The sequence below is a fragment of the Pan troglodytes genome, chromosome 11, assembly GCF_028858775.2.
Source record: "Pan troglodytes isolate AG18354 chromosome 11, NHGRI_mPanTro3-v2.0_pri, whole genome shotgun sequence".
NCBI lineage: Eukaryota > Metazoa > Chordata > Mammalia > Primates > Hominidae > Pan > Pan troglodytes.
The window spans coordinates 110,575,385-110,591,167 of NC_072409.2; the positions used below are offsets into that span (position 1 = coordinate 110,575,385).

General features: G+C 38.0%; 1 protein-coding gene and 1 pseudogene across 3 annotated transcripts in view; one reads left to right on the forward strand and one right to left on the reverse strand.

The window, feature by feature from the left end:
* The window catches only part of RLN1 (relaxin 1), a 29,445-nt gene that overhangs the window by 13,291 nt on the left and 371 nt on the right, over window positions 1-15,783 (forward strand). The window contains exons 4-5 of one of the 3 annotated variants that reach the window (XR_010148459.1): window positions 980-1,072; window positions 10,410-13,766. The exons of 1 other annotated variant lie outside the window; for it this stretch is intronic. The gene's annotated coding sequence lies outside the window, so the exon portion shown is untranslated. Of the gene's footprint in view, window positions 1-979; window positions 1,073-10,409; window positions 13,767-15,783 lie in introns of those variants that run through there. One more of the 3 variants, XR_010148460.1, reaches the window with a different exon arrangement.
* Window positions 15,373-15,714, reverse strand: LOC129136014 (non-histone chromosomal protein HMG-17-like; annotated as a pseudogene).

The window sequence follows — 15,783 nt, forward strand, 5'->3', positions numbered from 1 at the left end:
CTAGTAGTGAGCAAGGCTCCTTGGGCATGGGACCTGCCTAGCCAGGCAAGGGAGGGTATCTCCTGGTCTGCGGTTGCTAAGACTGTTGGAAAAGGGCAATATTTGGTCATGAGTGTACCCTTTCTCCAGCTACAGTCTGTTATGGCTTCCCTTGGCTAGGAAAGGGAAATCCTCCCCAACCTTGCATTTCCCGGGTGAGGTGACACCTCGCCCTGCTTCAGCTCACCCTCTGTGGGCTGCACCCACTGTTCAACCAGTTCCAGTGAAATGAACCAGGCACCTCAATTGGAAATGCAGAAATCACCTGTCTTCTGCATCAATCTCACTGGGAGTTGCAGACTGGAGCTGTTCCTATTGGGCCATTTGGAAGTGACCAGTTTTTTATTTTATATTTTTAATGCCCCTTCCTCATTTCTGTTTTCAATTTTTTCTTGTCAAGACATTTGCCTTCTATTTCAGTACTTGGTATTTACTTTACAACTAATTCTGATTTGTGCTAACCATCATTTCTTCCTAAATTTAAAAAACATTAAGGACTTAATTTTCCTGTCCTCCTTTTACACTTTATAAAAATTTTGAAACTGATTTAAACAAGAACGCTAAAAATAGTCTGTCATGCTGATTCAGATCACTATTTGACATAAATCAGGTGGAGACCTGGGCATTCTCTGTTTAATGCCCTCCCCACTTGTCCCCACCTGGCTCCTCCATACCCTGCTCTTCCTTGTCCATCACTGCCCTATGCTCTGAGTCTGACCCTCCACACTGCATTTCCCAGGCTCCCACACCCTGGCTTCTGATGGAGATCAGCCAGTCTGGGTACCAGCAGGAGTCTTTAGGGTGGGGAGACAGTGAGTTTAGGTTTGGGTCTGGCTATGGCAGTGGGTTCCTAAGCCACAGATCCTTTTAGGCAGTACCACTTCATTGGCTCCACCTGTCACTGGATCTGGTTAATACTGTTTCCTTCTTCCCCTTCTAGCCTAAAAGAGTTAATGGTTTCCTGCTACTGTCAGCCCCTGGGTGCCTTTTCATCCCTTGAGGTTACCGTTGACACTACTCAAGCAAAATAATGGTATGTCTGTGTTTTTGTTATAAACAATTTTAAAAAATTTAACAGAAACCTGCATTTATAAGGAACACTAAAAAGGTACATTTTAAAATAATTGTTTATTAAACTGTAACAAGGTTTCTAGCAATTTTAGATTGAATGTGATGCTCCTAAACTGCTTTAATACATGCCATAATTACAAATTAAATTTTTGGGTCAGACTTCATTATAACTGTGGTAATTTAAAAAAATCCACACTTGAAATGAGACAAGTGTCTATTGACTAAAGAGAAAATAACTTTCCAGTGTGTTACATGGATTTTACAACAGAGAAGCTGCTTCCACAATAGAATTGATGTTCCCTTGACATTGCCTTTGGGAAGGAAAAATTAAAAAAAAAATTGATGTCACCTTTCAGATATAGATATTGCAACCTTAAAGAAGTTATAGAACTACAACCCTTGTCTTCACCTAGAACATAAATTAAGATGATATTGGCTTGTGAATACCCATTTTCCTCATATAACAGTTAATAAATTTACATCAAACCGAAGTGAATAATGCTGGTTTATTTTATTTATAAGTAGTATATATTGTTTTTAGATGGAAGGCTCTGCTTAAAAAATATTTTTTTGAGACAGAGTCTTCCTGTTCATCTGTGAAGCTTATTTGGTATATTGTAGTCATTTCTAATCTTTCTCTGTGATACAGGCCATAGAACTGTGCTAGAGGTTAACAATCTTAATTACGAATTCTCTCTGTTGCTTTATTAAGCTCTCTTGTTTGTTCTATTGTGTACTTACCTCATTCTGAGTGCCGTACAAAACAAAATAGCGTTAGACAAAGTTTTAATGTGAACAAATTAATGCAGTTTTCTAGAAAAGCATAATCTAGGTTTTTTTTTCCAGCCTTTCCTATTTTTAAAATTCTTGTTGCCTTTCTTATTTCTTTATGTCTTTGATGGACTTCCAATAGTTTCTGTGACTTGAGCTTATAGTCCTGTGTCTTGTGTAGACTGGGTAATGGAACACTAAGCTTGTATACTTGCAAATGACAGCCTTAAATTCCCCTATCGGCCACCTGTCCCCACAAAATAATAGTAATAATTAAGGCCAGCAATAGCAGTTATTTTTCCTTAAAAAATAAAATTTTAAAGTAAAAATGTTATATTATTATTTTTAAGCCAACTATCTTAAGATCTTATCTAACTTGGTTTCTGGGGTTTTTGAGGGTGAAGTTTCCCAACACCCCACTTCTCCTACACTTATCCTTACACTTAGGCATGAATTTGCAAAGCAACGCCTCAGAATATTTCTGGAAAAATTACGTTGGAATTACATCATATGGCTGAATAGCAGTGCAATTGAATATGTTGAGTTTTTTATTTGTGTCTTCACCTTTGTTTATGCTAAGGATAGAACCCCAAAGAGAATAATACTGGTTTACTTATTCAATGCTTATTACACAATAACAATACGCCAGCCTCAGTACTATTCAATGAGGATATAAAGGTGGAAAGACAAGGTTGCGTACTTTTATAATATTTTTATGTTCTGGTGGTTCAAATTATTTTACTCAGTGCTTTTCTTAGAAGAAGAAATATTTGGATGTTCAGTAAACACAAATTTTGTGTTATCTTTGAATCTGTTTGGTAGGTTTATGATGTTAAATTCCTGGTTAGGTTCAGTTCAAGTATATTTACCAAAGACAAATTAGAAATACAGGGACCATCAGGTTAGGGATTTATTTCATTATGGTAATAGGATTATGTCATTGGAATTGGAATTTATTTTACACTTGGTCTGATTTTTAAATCATTTTACATGACTTAAATGTCAAATTATAATGTAAAATGATTATTTTCAGTTATGCACCCCACAATTTGAAGCCACATTTGTTTTGAGGGAATTTTGAATTTGAAGACCTCTGAGTATTAGAAGTTATATTGAGTGGGGATTATGCGTAATTTTCCTCTCTTGGAAGATCTATCTGTGATTATATATTTTCTTTTTAATGTACATAAACAAGTAAAAAACACAAGGAGAACTTCAGCTGTAGACCCTGCACTTTAACATTAGTAACTGCTAATCTACCCACAAATATTGGTGATTTTTTTTGCACATATAACAGTAAAAATGACTACCACCACCTTAAGAGCTGATTGGAATTACATATTTTATTTATTTATTTATTTTGAGACAGAGTCTTACTCTGTTGCCCAGACTGGAGTGAAGTGGTGTGATCTTGGCTCACTGCAACCTCTGCCTTTGGGTTCAAGTGATTCTCCTTCCTCAGCCTCCTGGGTAGCTGGGACTACAGGCACGTATCAACACACCTGGCTAACCTTAGGTATTTTTAGTAGATACGCAGTTTAGCCATGTTGGCCAGGTTGGTCTTGAACTCCTGACCTCAAGTGAATCCATCCACCTCGGCCTCCCAAATTGCTGGGATTACAGGCATGAGCCACCGTGCCTGGCCTGTGTATTTTAATTCCATATTTTGCATATATTTTTAGTATTTAAACATTTGCATATTTAAAGACATTAGTACAAGTAAGGGAAATTCTATTAGGTTAGATATTTTAAAACCTCTGAAAATCAATTCATGTCTAAGTAATAGTTTGTTGCTGTGTACCTTTAATTAGTACAGCAATTAGAGCTTTCATATTCGAGAACAGTCAGTTGCAAGGACTGGACACCCTAAAAATGCACAACTCTAAAGAAAAGGGAAAAAAATCTGCCTATTGAGCCATATAAAAGGGAAGAACAAGTAACCTTATATAACAGAAGTTACATAAGATGAAATAATGATGATGACAAGGAATTTGTTTTCTTTATATATTTTATTAGGAGAAAAACTACTGTAGGAGAGGGAAAATTGCTTCTGTGTACCCTTTGAGGTTTCTTGGCTGGTCTGTGAATTAAATTGACATTAGACAGATTAAAAGGAGAAAAAATATTTAATTACTCACATATGCACAGGAGTCCCACCAAAATATGAGACTCCAGGAAGCAGCCAGATGATTGAGACAGATACTATCTTAAGCTAGAGTAAGGAATAGGAATAAGGATTTGGGGGTACTGGGGAGTGGTAGAGACGAAATGTGGGAAGGCGGGAGGAGGAAATGTGTGGTGAATAAAGGTTACCTTGCTATGCAGATAAAAGTCTCTCCGGTGAGAAAAAGTTATCTATGAGTAACTCTCTTTCTGGCAAAGGTAGATACATTTACTAATAAAAATGTCCTTTACAAATGGGAAGTTATACTTTAAGCAGATGGGGAGGCGAAGTGCTTTTTCTGCATTGACTGGTTCTCAGTTTCTTTTAGCTCAAAATAATACATCAAAGTGGCCTATTTTGGGATGACTTGTTCTGACCCCATCACTACTTGGTGGTAAAATGCTACCCAATATTATAACATCATGTGGCGCCTTCTTTTAAAAAGTCTTTAAACATGATATAATTTCCTCAAAGCTTTATGATGTAAAATGAGGTATCTCAGATATGGACATCTCCAGTGAGAGGATCCCAAAAGCTTTATACCCCCATATTCTATTGTGGGTTTGTATGCAGTGGAGAAGAAATGCCAGGACGTTTATAGCTTTATCAAATTGAAAACTTAGAGCATCTAATTATTACTCACTTAGAAATCAAATTGTTCTCTGTGGACTTCCTTCTCCAAGGAGATTCAAAACACTTGCTACAAAAAGGGAAGATCACAGCTTGCTTCTCTGTTTTCCTTCCTCCAGGCAAAACCTTGTGTCACTTGGTTGGCTTAACAGAATTAACTTCTCTCCTTGGATCCTTTGTCATTGTTTTTATGTAGTTCCGCAACTATTAAATACTTTTCATCTGTGATTAAAAGCATATTGCTTCTGGAGGGTCCCTGGCATGCTGCAGTCCTATGACTGGGCAGCAGGTTTCTCACCTTCCTAAATCTGAGCAGTAAAGCACTGCTGGAGGGTAACCCACCCCTGATTTTTCTCCTTTTGGGGTTGCTGAGTGGTAAGGGTGCAGCTGCTGCCCTATCAGCTTTCCCAGAGTCACAAAGAGAAGCTCCCACTTGTAAGGGACCTTATTCATTGTCTGCTCCTGTTTTGCTGTCCATCCACTGATATCCTAATCTACCTGCTCTAGTCCTCAGTGTGGTTCAGGCTTTGCTGTACCCATCCATTCGGATTTGGGCACCAAGCTACAAAGTTCATATTTGCACAGATCTCAGCTATGTCCTCCTTCAAATTCTATACCTTCCTGTTCTAGTTTTGAAATAAAAAGAAATAAGGAGGAGAAGAAAGTGACCATCGTTCTCAGGGCTGCCTCAAAGCTAGAGATAGAGAAGAGGAACAAGCTCACAAACTCGAGTGTACTTAGCACAGCTGACACCAAGGGCAGCCAATGCTCCCTGTATCTTTATGCTCTGTAAATTCAGTGACATGAGGGCAGCACCTGGGACAGCTGCTTGCAGTGTTCTTGCTTTCTCCTTTTTCCTTAGCCACAGTGCATGTGTTTAGGCTGATACCTTAAGCCACTGACCATTACTTGCTTACTTGCTTCGTTCCTTCTTCCCTCCCTCCCCTCTTCCCTCCTTTTTCTTCCTCTTTTTCTCCATTGCTTCCCCCCACCCTCCATCGCTTCTTTCTCTCCTTCCCTCCATCCCTCCTTCCTTCCTGCCTTATTTCCTTCCTTTTTTCAACAAATATTTGATTGACACTTATCTAAGGTGATCGGGACACAGAATTGTGCTCAGTCACTGCTCATATACAGCCTACATTTAGTAAAAATGACAGACAGTATCTAAAGAAATACAAAGTGTAAATCGAGCTAAGTGCTATGATGAACATTAAGGCTGAATGGAGAGTCAGGGAAGAGCTGTCTTTGGGAAAGAAGTATTTGAATAAAAACGTGAATAAAATGAGGGGAAAGCCATGTGCAAGATGGAGTAATAAGCACACTGACTTCTTTGATCTTACCTGGAAGAAAGTCCATGAGCTCATTTTCTAATGGGTTGGTTCAATCTGTTGCCACTAGTAGGAAGCCTACAATTTTGTTTTGTAGCCTTCACATTCATACTTACCACTAAAATATTTGCTTCCAGCATCAAAATTTACTTATATGAGAAAGTAAGATTGGAATTTAAACTTTTGGTTAAAACTGTGATTTTCAAAAATTCTGCTTTAGTAGAAGAATAGTCTTATGTTTGCCTTTATTGTTACTGTGAAGTATGAATCACATTGAAGTGTATAATTTTAAGATGAGAATCATGTTGATTCTTCAACTCACTGAAAATGAAGTACTGCCTAATTTTGATGAGATAAATTGTTCCAGTCTTTGTTGTAGTTGTAGATTTATCCATAGCTGGCTTCCATCTGTTACATTCAGATGATAATGATAAAATGCATCATTTCTACCCAGTCTTCCAGCACAGACTAGCTAGAAGAGAAAACTATTTTCTGCTAGGTTTTTGCCCTTCTTAAAATGTCTTTATTTAGTATTTTTAAATGCCCTCTGAATATAAAGAGTCTTTAAATGCAATACTAAAAATAACTTTTCATATGTGAAAATGTTTCATTTAAATTATTTTGGTGTGGCTGGGCATGGTGGCTCATGCCTATAATCTCAGCACTTTGGGAGGCTGAGGTGGGCGGATCCCCTGAGGTCAGGAGTTCGAGAGCAGCCTGGCCCACATGGTGAAACTCCATCTCTACTAAAAATACAAAATGTAGCTGCGTGTGGTGGTACACACCTGTCGTTCCAGCTACTTGGGAGGCTGAGGCAGGAGAATCACTTGAACCTGAGAGGTGGAGGTTGCAATGAGCTGAGATCATGACACCGCACTCCAGCCTAGGCAACAGAGTGACACCCTGTTTCAAAAAATTAAAAAATAAATCATTTTGTTGTGTCCTTGTTAGTGTCCAAAATTCACTGGAGAGATTCTTTCAGAATTGTAAAATTTAATTAAAAGTGTTAGGTTTGCCGGGTGTGGTGGCTCACACCTGTAATCCCAGCACATTGGGAGGCCGAGGAGGGTGGATCACCTGAGGTCAGGAGTTTTAGACCAGCCTGGCCCACACGATGAAACCCCATCTCTACTAAAACTACAAAAATTAGCCAGATGTGGTGGCAGGCACCTGTAATCCTTACTACTTGGGAGGCTGAGGCAGGAGAATGGCTTGAATCCGGGAGGCAGAGGTTGCAGTGAACCGAGATTGTGCCACCTCACTGTGGTCTGGGTGACAGAGTGATACTCCGTCTTAAAAAAAAAGTGTTAGCTTAGAGGATGAACCTTAATGCATTTCTTAATGGTATCTGATCAAATAAAAAAATTAAGTTTAAGAACATCTTTAAAGGTGCTTTTTTCACCTGCTCTTCTATTATTTTCGACTACATGAATCCATATTTTCTGACTTCATAAAGAATGTTATTCTTATTTCTTAATGAGTCCTGCTCCATAATTCTGCAAAGTTATTTACACAGAGAGATGGTCAGAACTACTGTCCAGGATTTCAGTGGCTTCTGAATTGAAGTCCAGAATTGAAATACCAGTAATTCACTGAGTTGCTTGCTTGCCAATTATTGTAAATAAACTAACATCAGGCCTCTGACTAATGATCCCATAGAGAAGATTCATTTTATAGTTTCATGTATTTATAGCATATATCGGTAACTTTTCCCAAACCCTAGTAAAAGTTTGTCAGCTTAATGTATTTGTGCATGAATTTAACTACCACTAGAGGATGGTGAATTTTGTTTATAGCATCTGATATTTGAATTTTTGCTAAACGAAAAGTTACATTAAAAAAAACTTCTCATAAAAAATCCTCATGGAAAGTTCCATTCAGTTCATGTTTTCTCCCTCGTTCTTCATTTCCCTGCACCTGAGCCATTCGTCTTGTTCTTTTCTCAATAGCTGTGTTAGAAACTGGTAAATATGTCTGCCTCCTCTGCCTTCCCTGCTCACCCTCAGTTCATCAGGAAGTCATGTAGGCTTCCTGCTTTTGCTTCCCAGGAATTAAAGAAATCTTAGTCACCACATCAAAAAATCTAGATCATTTTGCCTTTGAAACTTCACTTCCCAAAGGTTACTTGTAGTGAACGTGTTTACAGTTCCTTAGGAAAGGGATGTGTATGAAACTTGGTGTTAATGATAAAAATAGCAACACTAGATAGAATGCTGGGCTAGGGAGATGGTCATTTCTAGAGATTCACCAACTGAAGGAGAATATATCTCACTATAAGGTAAGAGGCTTTTCTTCCCAGATCATCAAACATCTGGGTATAGTTTTCAGTGTTCATTTCCATGAGGGCACAGATTTGTATTTGATTGGCCCTTTTCTTATTGCCAATCTTAAAAATCTTTAAAACGGAAATCTATCCTCTTTGGAATCAACCCAGAAAAAATAGTAGCTCAACTTTAAATCAGCAAATGGTTAAACATTGTTAGAAATAAATTACTTAATTCCTTGAGTTAGCCGATCCTGTTCCCAGCTTATTTGAAAAAAAATAGAATCCTCAGCAAAAACTACAAACAAGTAACAGAATTTCTGGATCCAAAAGGTTGAAAATGAGCAGCACAGCTCATTTTCTTACCAATAGGTAAGAAAAAAATTAAGATTGTTAACTCTCTTGTTCTGTGATTCTCTTTGAGAAGGTCCATATCTGTTGCCGAGTAAAAACATTAATGTTAAGAGACCTTACTAAATTATAGAATAAACTTCTTTGAAAGGTATAGTAACAAGAAATTACTGTTAGAATTATTTACACTTACCATATTGGGGTTTTACAGCATCATTTAACTGCTAGAGCTATTTTTAAAAATCCACATATTTCACAGTACCCATAGAAAAAAACCACCAAGAGGTATAGGAAATAGAAGGCTTTTAAATGTATTTCATATTATTACGAGATGTTCATTTTTCCAACCAGCTATTTCTTGTTACTTTGTTCATGGTAGGAGGAACAAAAAAGGGATGTTGTCTATCCTGACTTCACTCACTGAGGGAGAAAATAAAAATGGCAAGGTGAAGTCATCTTATTATAATGTTGCAAATAATTTTTAAAATCCAGAAATTTTGGCTGGGTGCAGTGGCTCATGCCTGTAAATCCCAGTACTTTGGGAGGCCAAGGCAGGCGGATCACCTGAGGTCACAAGTTTGAGACCAGCCTGGCCAACGTGGTGAAACCCTGTCTCTACTATTTCTAACTGTGTGTATACACACACACACACACACACACACACACACACACACACACACACACACACAGTTTTGTTAAATACTGTGAAATTCTCCTCCAAAAGGGTCGTACGATTTTGCATTCCCACCACCCCACTGGCATATATGAGTGTCTCTCCCACACTTCGTCAACAGTGTATTAAGTTGAAAATTTTTGCTATTCTAATGAGTAAGAAATGGTATCTTAGTGTGGTTTTAGTTTGCATTTCTCTTATTATAAATACAACTGAGCATTTTTGACATGTTCACAGACCAATTTACATCTTTTGCAAGTTGCCTAATTTGTGTCTTTTACCCATTTTTCTCTAGAATTTTGGTCTTTTCCCTCTCAATTTTAAAAAGGTCTTTGTATGTTAGAACCATTGTTTGTATTTGTAATAGATGTGGCAAATATTTTCTTTCAATTTAATACCATCTTTTGACTGATTACAATGTGTGTGCGGTTTTTTCTCGTACTAATACCAACTGCTTTACCTATATAGGCTTTAAAATAGGGTGTAATATCTAGTAGGGCCAGTTCTCCCTCAGAGCTCTTCGTTCTCAGTGTAGCCCAGCTATTTTTTTTTTTTTTTAAGACAGAGTCTCACTCTGTTGCCCAGGCTGGAGTGCAATGATGCAGTCTCAGCTCATTGCAACCTCTGCCTCCTGGGTTCAAGCAATTCTCCTGTTTCAGCCTCCCAGGGTATGTGTGTTCTTAAAGTGTATTTTGTGTAAGCTGCACATAGTTGAATCTTGGTTTTTTATCCATTCAGCCACTTTATGTATTTTGATTGGAGAATTTAATCCATTTACATTCAAAGTAATTATTGATAGGTAAGGAGTTACTATTGCCATTTGGTTACTTGTTTTCTGGTTATTTTATAGATCCTTTGTTTGTTGTTTATCTTTGTGATTTTATGTTTTCCTGTGGTGCTGTTTTGATTCCTTTCTCTTTATCAGTTGTGTATCTGCTATTATCTTTTGTTTTCTGGTTACTGTGAGGCTTACATAAAACATCTTACAGTTATAAGACTCTTTTATGTTGATAGCAACTTAATTTCAATCCCATACAACAACTCTAGACTTTAAACTTCCTCATTTATATTTTTGATTTCATAATTTACATATTTTTACATTATGTATTTCTAATTTAGTCCAGCCATTGTGGAAGACAGTGTGGTGACTCCTCAAGGATCTAGAACCAGAAATGCCATTTGACCCAGCAATCCTATTACTGGGTATATACCCAAAGGATTATAAATCATTCTGCTATAAAGACACATGCACATGTATGTTTACCGCGGCACTATTCACAATAGTAAAGACTTGGAACCAACCCAAATGCCCATCCATGATAGACTGGATAAAGAAAATGTGGCACATATACACCGTGGAATACTATGCAGCCATAAAAAAGGATAAGCTCATGTCCTTTGCAGGGATATGGATGAAGTTGGAAACCATCATTCTCAGCAAACTAACACAGGAACAGAAAACCAAACACTGCATATTCTCACTCATAAGTGGGAATTGAACAATGAGAACACATGGACACAAGGAGGGGAACATCACACAACAGGGCCTTTCAGGGGGTGAGGGGCTAGTGGGAGGATAGCATTTGAAGAAATACCTAATGTAGATATCGGGTTGATGGTGCAGCAAACCACCATGGCATGTGTATACCTATGTAACAAACCTGTACATTCAGAACTTAAAGCGTAATAAAAAAAAGAGAAATCAGTGAAATGAAAACAATAAAAAAGTAATAACAAAAAAGCAGAAGAAAGTCCTAAAGATGTTATTTGCACATATATACATATATATGTCAATGATAAGTATATACTTAATAAATACAGATGTACAAATATATACTCAAAAATTATGTGCTTCTTAACAACTTATTATAGTTATTATTTTTGACTCTTTTGGCTTTTAACCTTCATGCTAAAGATATACATGACTTACAGAGAACCATAATAATATTAGAGTATTTTGGATTTGACTATGTATTTACCTTTACCAGTGAATTTGATACTTTCTTATATCTTCATATTAGTAACTAGTGTCCTTTTATTTCCACTTGAAGACTCCCTTAAGCATTTCTTGTAAGGCAGGTATAGTGGTAATGAATTTCTTCAACTTCTTTTGTTTGTCTGGGGAAGACTTTATTTCTCCTTCATCTCTAAAGGATAGCTTTGTTGAGTATAGTATTCTCACCTGAAAATTTTTTTCTTTCAGCACTTTGAATGTATCATCTCATCTGTCCTGACCTGCAAGTTTTCTGCTGAGAAATTTGCTGATAGTCTAATGGGAATCCTCTCATATATGATTTGATGCTGTTCTCTTGCTGCTTTTGAAATTCTCTTTGTCTTCGGCTTTTGACAGTTTAGTTGTAATGCAACTTGGAGAGGACCTATTTGAGATCAATCTCTTTAGGAACTTTGGAGCTTCTTGAATCTGGATGTTCATATCTCTTTCAAAACTTGGGAAGTTTTCAGCAATTATTTCATTATATAAGCTTTCTGCACATTTGTCTCTTCTCCCTGTAGAGCTCCCATAATGCAAACGTTTGTTTGCTTAATGATGTCCCATATGTCCCCTTGGCTGTCTTCACACTTTTCGTGTTTTTTTTTTCCTTCTCATTGGGTAATTTCATAAGACCTATCTTCAAATGCAGAGTTTCTTCCTTGTGCTTGATCTAGTCTGCTGTTGAAGCTTTCTATTATATTTTTTATTTTCTTCACTCAGTTCTTGAGCTCTAAGATTTCTGTTTTCTTCTTTATTGAATTTCTCATTAAGATGACGAATTGCTTTCCTGATTTTGCTGAATTGTCTATCTGTATTCTCTCAGATCTATCTGAGTTTCCTTAAGATTATTATTTTTAATTCCTTTTCAGGCAACTCATAAACTTCCTTTTCTTTGGGGTCAGTTACTGGCACCTTGTCTTTTATTGGTGTCATGTTTCTTGCTTTTTAATAGTTCTTATGTCCTTGAATTGATGTCTGTGCATCTGGTGGAACAGCACTTCTTCCAAACTTTAGAGAGTGCCTTTAGTAGGGAAAGACTTTGACTCTGGAAGGCATGGCATAGCATTGGCCCAGCTAAAGGTTAGGACCCAGAAAGAAGGTACAGCTGCAATTTGGGAAACGGAGCCAATAGGGCACCATTGCAACTTAGGCCCCAGGACACGAGGGACTGCATGGTGGGGATTCTGGACCTGGGGATAGTGGGACATAGAAGTATCCCAGATTCTGTGAAGCCAGGTGTGACAGCAGCAAGGACCCTGGAATAGCAGAGGGCAGATGTCACTTGGGCCCTGGAAGGAAGGGAGCAGTGCTGCGATGATTCCATTCCTTGGGGATGGGAGTATCTCAGCAGCTCATACTCTAATGGGCTAGTCCATTTCCAGGAAAGCAGGGTACTACAATTATTCAAACTGTAGGGTGAGGTGACCCAGCTCAGTCAGTGCTCTGTTTAGCTAAGATGTAAAATACCATGTCATCTCATCCCTGAGATGTGCAACTGATTTGGTTTGGCCATGACACTGATTTCCTGGAGGCAAGGTGCTGCTTCCATTCAGGAATGGGGGTGCATGACTGCCCTGAGCAGCCAAGGAGCCAATTCTTTAGGAGGCTGAGTGCCATTTCAGCTCAAGCCTTCATGGGGCAGGGCCAAAAGCAACTTGGAGGGGTGGGTGGAGCATCTCCACTGCAGCTTGGCCCCAAGAAATAGGATGTAGCAGCAGCTCAGCTTGTGGACGGTGCGCAACAATTTGGGGGCGGTTCAACAGCAACAAAGCTGGTGGGATGGAAGTGTACTGTGGCTACCTATCCCCAGAACAGGACACATTCCAACAGTGTTTCTGATTTCAAATGCAGTAGCCACGTGGGTCACAGTGGTGAGTGTTTTCTCCTCCTCTGTGGGGAGTGTAGCTGTGTGGATTCCAGGGAGTTCCCTCAGCTGGGCTTAGTGCCTGTGAGAACTGCAGGGGTCACCAGAGGTGAGGACTGTAGGTGCCTAAGGTGGTGATGGGGGCTGCTGTGGTCCTCTTCCTTACCTTTTCCCTGCAAGGAGAATTTCCCCCTGGTTCCAACTGATCCTGATGTAGGGATAGGGTGGTGGAGGTGAGGTGTTTCCTTCTGTTGTCTATGTGGCCATCTTGGGTTTCTGCACACTACAGAGTCTCTAATACACCTTTAATGTATTCTAACTTCCTCCCTTAGTTATTTTCTTGTAAATGTAGTTGCTTACTTATTGTTTTAGCTATCTTTGGGAGGGTGGTGGTGAGTATTGGGAGCTTCTAGTTAGGTTATCTTACTGATGTCATAAAATAGTGGATTTCAAATGCTCTCACGAAAAATAAATGACAAATATATTAGGTAATGAATATATTAATGAACCTGATTTGATCATTTCACAATGTATGCATGTATCAAATTGTCACAATGTACCCAATAAATATATATGTAATTATTATTTGTCAATTAAATAAAATAAAAAGTTTTTAAGACATAGAGTCGCTGAATGGATTAAAAAACAAGACCCAACTCTATGCTCTCTGCAAGAGACTTGCTTCTCCTTTAAGAATACACATAGATTGAAATAGAAAGGTTGTAAAAAGATATTTCATGCAAAGGGAAACCGAAAGAAATCAGTGGTAGCTATGCTTAAATCAGGTAAAATAGACATGGTCAAAAACTAAAATGAGATAAAGAAGGTCATTATATAATGAGATAAAAAGGTCAATTCATGAAGAAGATATAAAGTAAATACATATGCATTCAACATCAGAGAATCTATATATTCATAACACAAATATTAATAGATCAGAAGAGATAGAGTGCAATATAATAATAGCAGAAGACTTCAGTATCTCACTTTCAGCAACACAAAAATCATCTAGATAGAAAATAAGGAAATTTGGACTTGAACTACACTTTGGGTCAAATGAACCTAACAGACATATACAGACCATTCTATTCAACAGCAGCAGAATACACATTCTTTTCATGCACACACAAAACATTTTTCATGCTAGATCATGTGTTAGGTCACAAAACAAGTCTTAACAAATTTAAGAAAATTGAAATCATATCAAGTATTTTTTGATACCACAATGTCATGAAACTAGAAATCAAATTGTTAATTTGGAGAAGGAATTGCAGAACATTCAAAAATACGTAGAAATTAGACCCCCTCCTCCTAAACAATGGGTCAAAGAAGAAAATAAAAAGGAAATTAAAAATATTTTTAGACAAATGAAAATAGAAACAGCATACCAAAACTTATGGGATGCAGCACAAGCAATTCTTTTTTTTTTTCCCAAGCAAACTGTATCCAGCTTTATTAAAAAATACTCTCCATAAACAATCATGGTATTTCAGGCAGGACATGGGCAGAAAATCATTAACAGTATACAACAACTTTTATACTCCCTTCTTCAATGGACTACCAAAAATTAGAAAGCCACTATAAAACCCAATGAAGTATTCATCTTATGCTCTGAACAGGGAAAGTTTAGAGTGAGGGTTGACATTTCACATTTAGCATGTTGTTTAACAACTTTTCACAAGCCGACCCTGACTTTCTGGAAGTGAAAAGAAAATGGCAGAATTTATCTGAAGATCCACAATCTAGAAACGGAACCACTTCTCTTTTGACAGGTGCCATCTCAGTGGCATCACTGGAAAGTCCAGATTGCCTGACACACTTGTAACCAATGACTGGGGGTCAGGTCCAAATAGATGTCTAGGCTTAAGGGAGTTAAGTCTACGCTGAAAGATGGAAAGGGAGAAGAAGACATAAAACGAATTTGTTTTTCCATACCACAAGGCTTTGTGCCAAGGTGGCCATGTGTGTCAAAATCAGGGGATCCCTCCTCTTGGGAGCCAAGAGGAAGTCTCTCAAAACTAGAAGGGAAAGGTGTTTTCCCCACATCAATCCAGCTTCAGAGACATTCTATTAGTGACATATGACCCTTCCCCCAAAAACAATGAAGTGTTCTGTGTGCTAACAACATAGCTTAAAAAAAAAGTAAAATAAAATTCTGCATTTTTATAAAACTTGATTAAAAAAATCATATTTCAAACTCTACAGTCACCAGAAGTGTACAGTTATCAAAAATGCACACACTTTACTTGGCATCTCCAGCACCTTCAGCTTTCTGTGCCTGGTCTGTTTTGGCGTCTCCATTTTCTGCAGGGTTATTCCCCTCCTTGCCAGCATCAGCTTTTCCCTTTTTCCCTATGGGTATCTTCTCTCCTGTCTTTGCATGGGCGTTTTTAGGCTTGAGCTCTGGCTTTGGAGGAGCAGGTTTAGTAGACAACCTCATGATCTTCTCTGTGGTTTATCCTTCATCGTGACTTTATCTCCTTTAACATCCCCTTCAGCCTTTCTCTTGGGCATGCTGGCAGTGGTGATGTACTTAAAAATTGTATTCTTGTATTAAGAATGTGTCCAATTAGAGCCCCGGCTGTTTTCCCTATCAGCTATATTAGTTCCAGTGAGGTTTATGTCCTTCCTCCCAT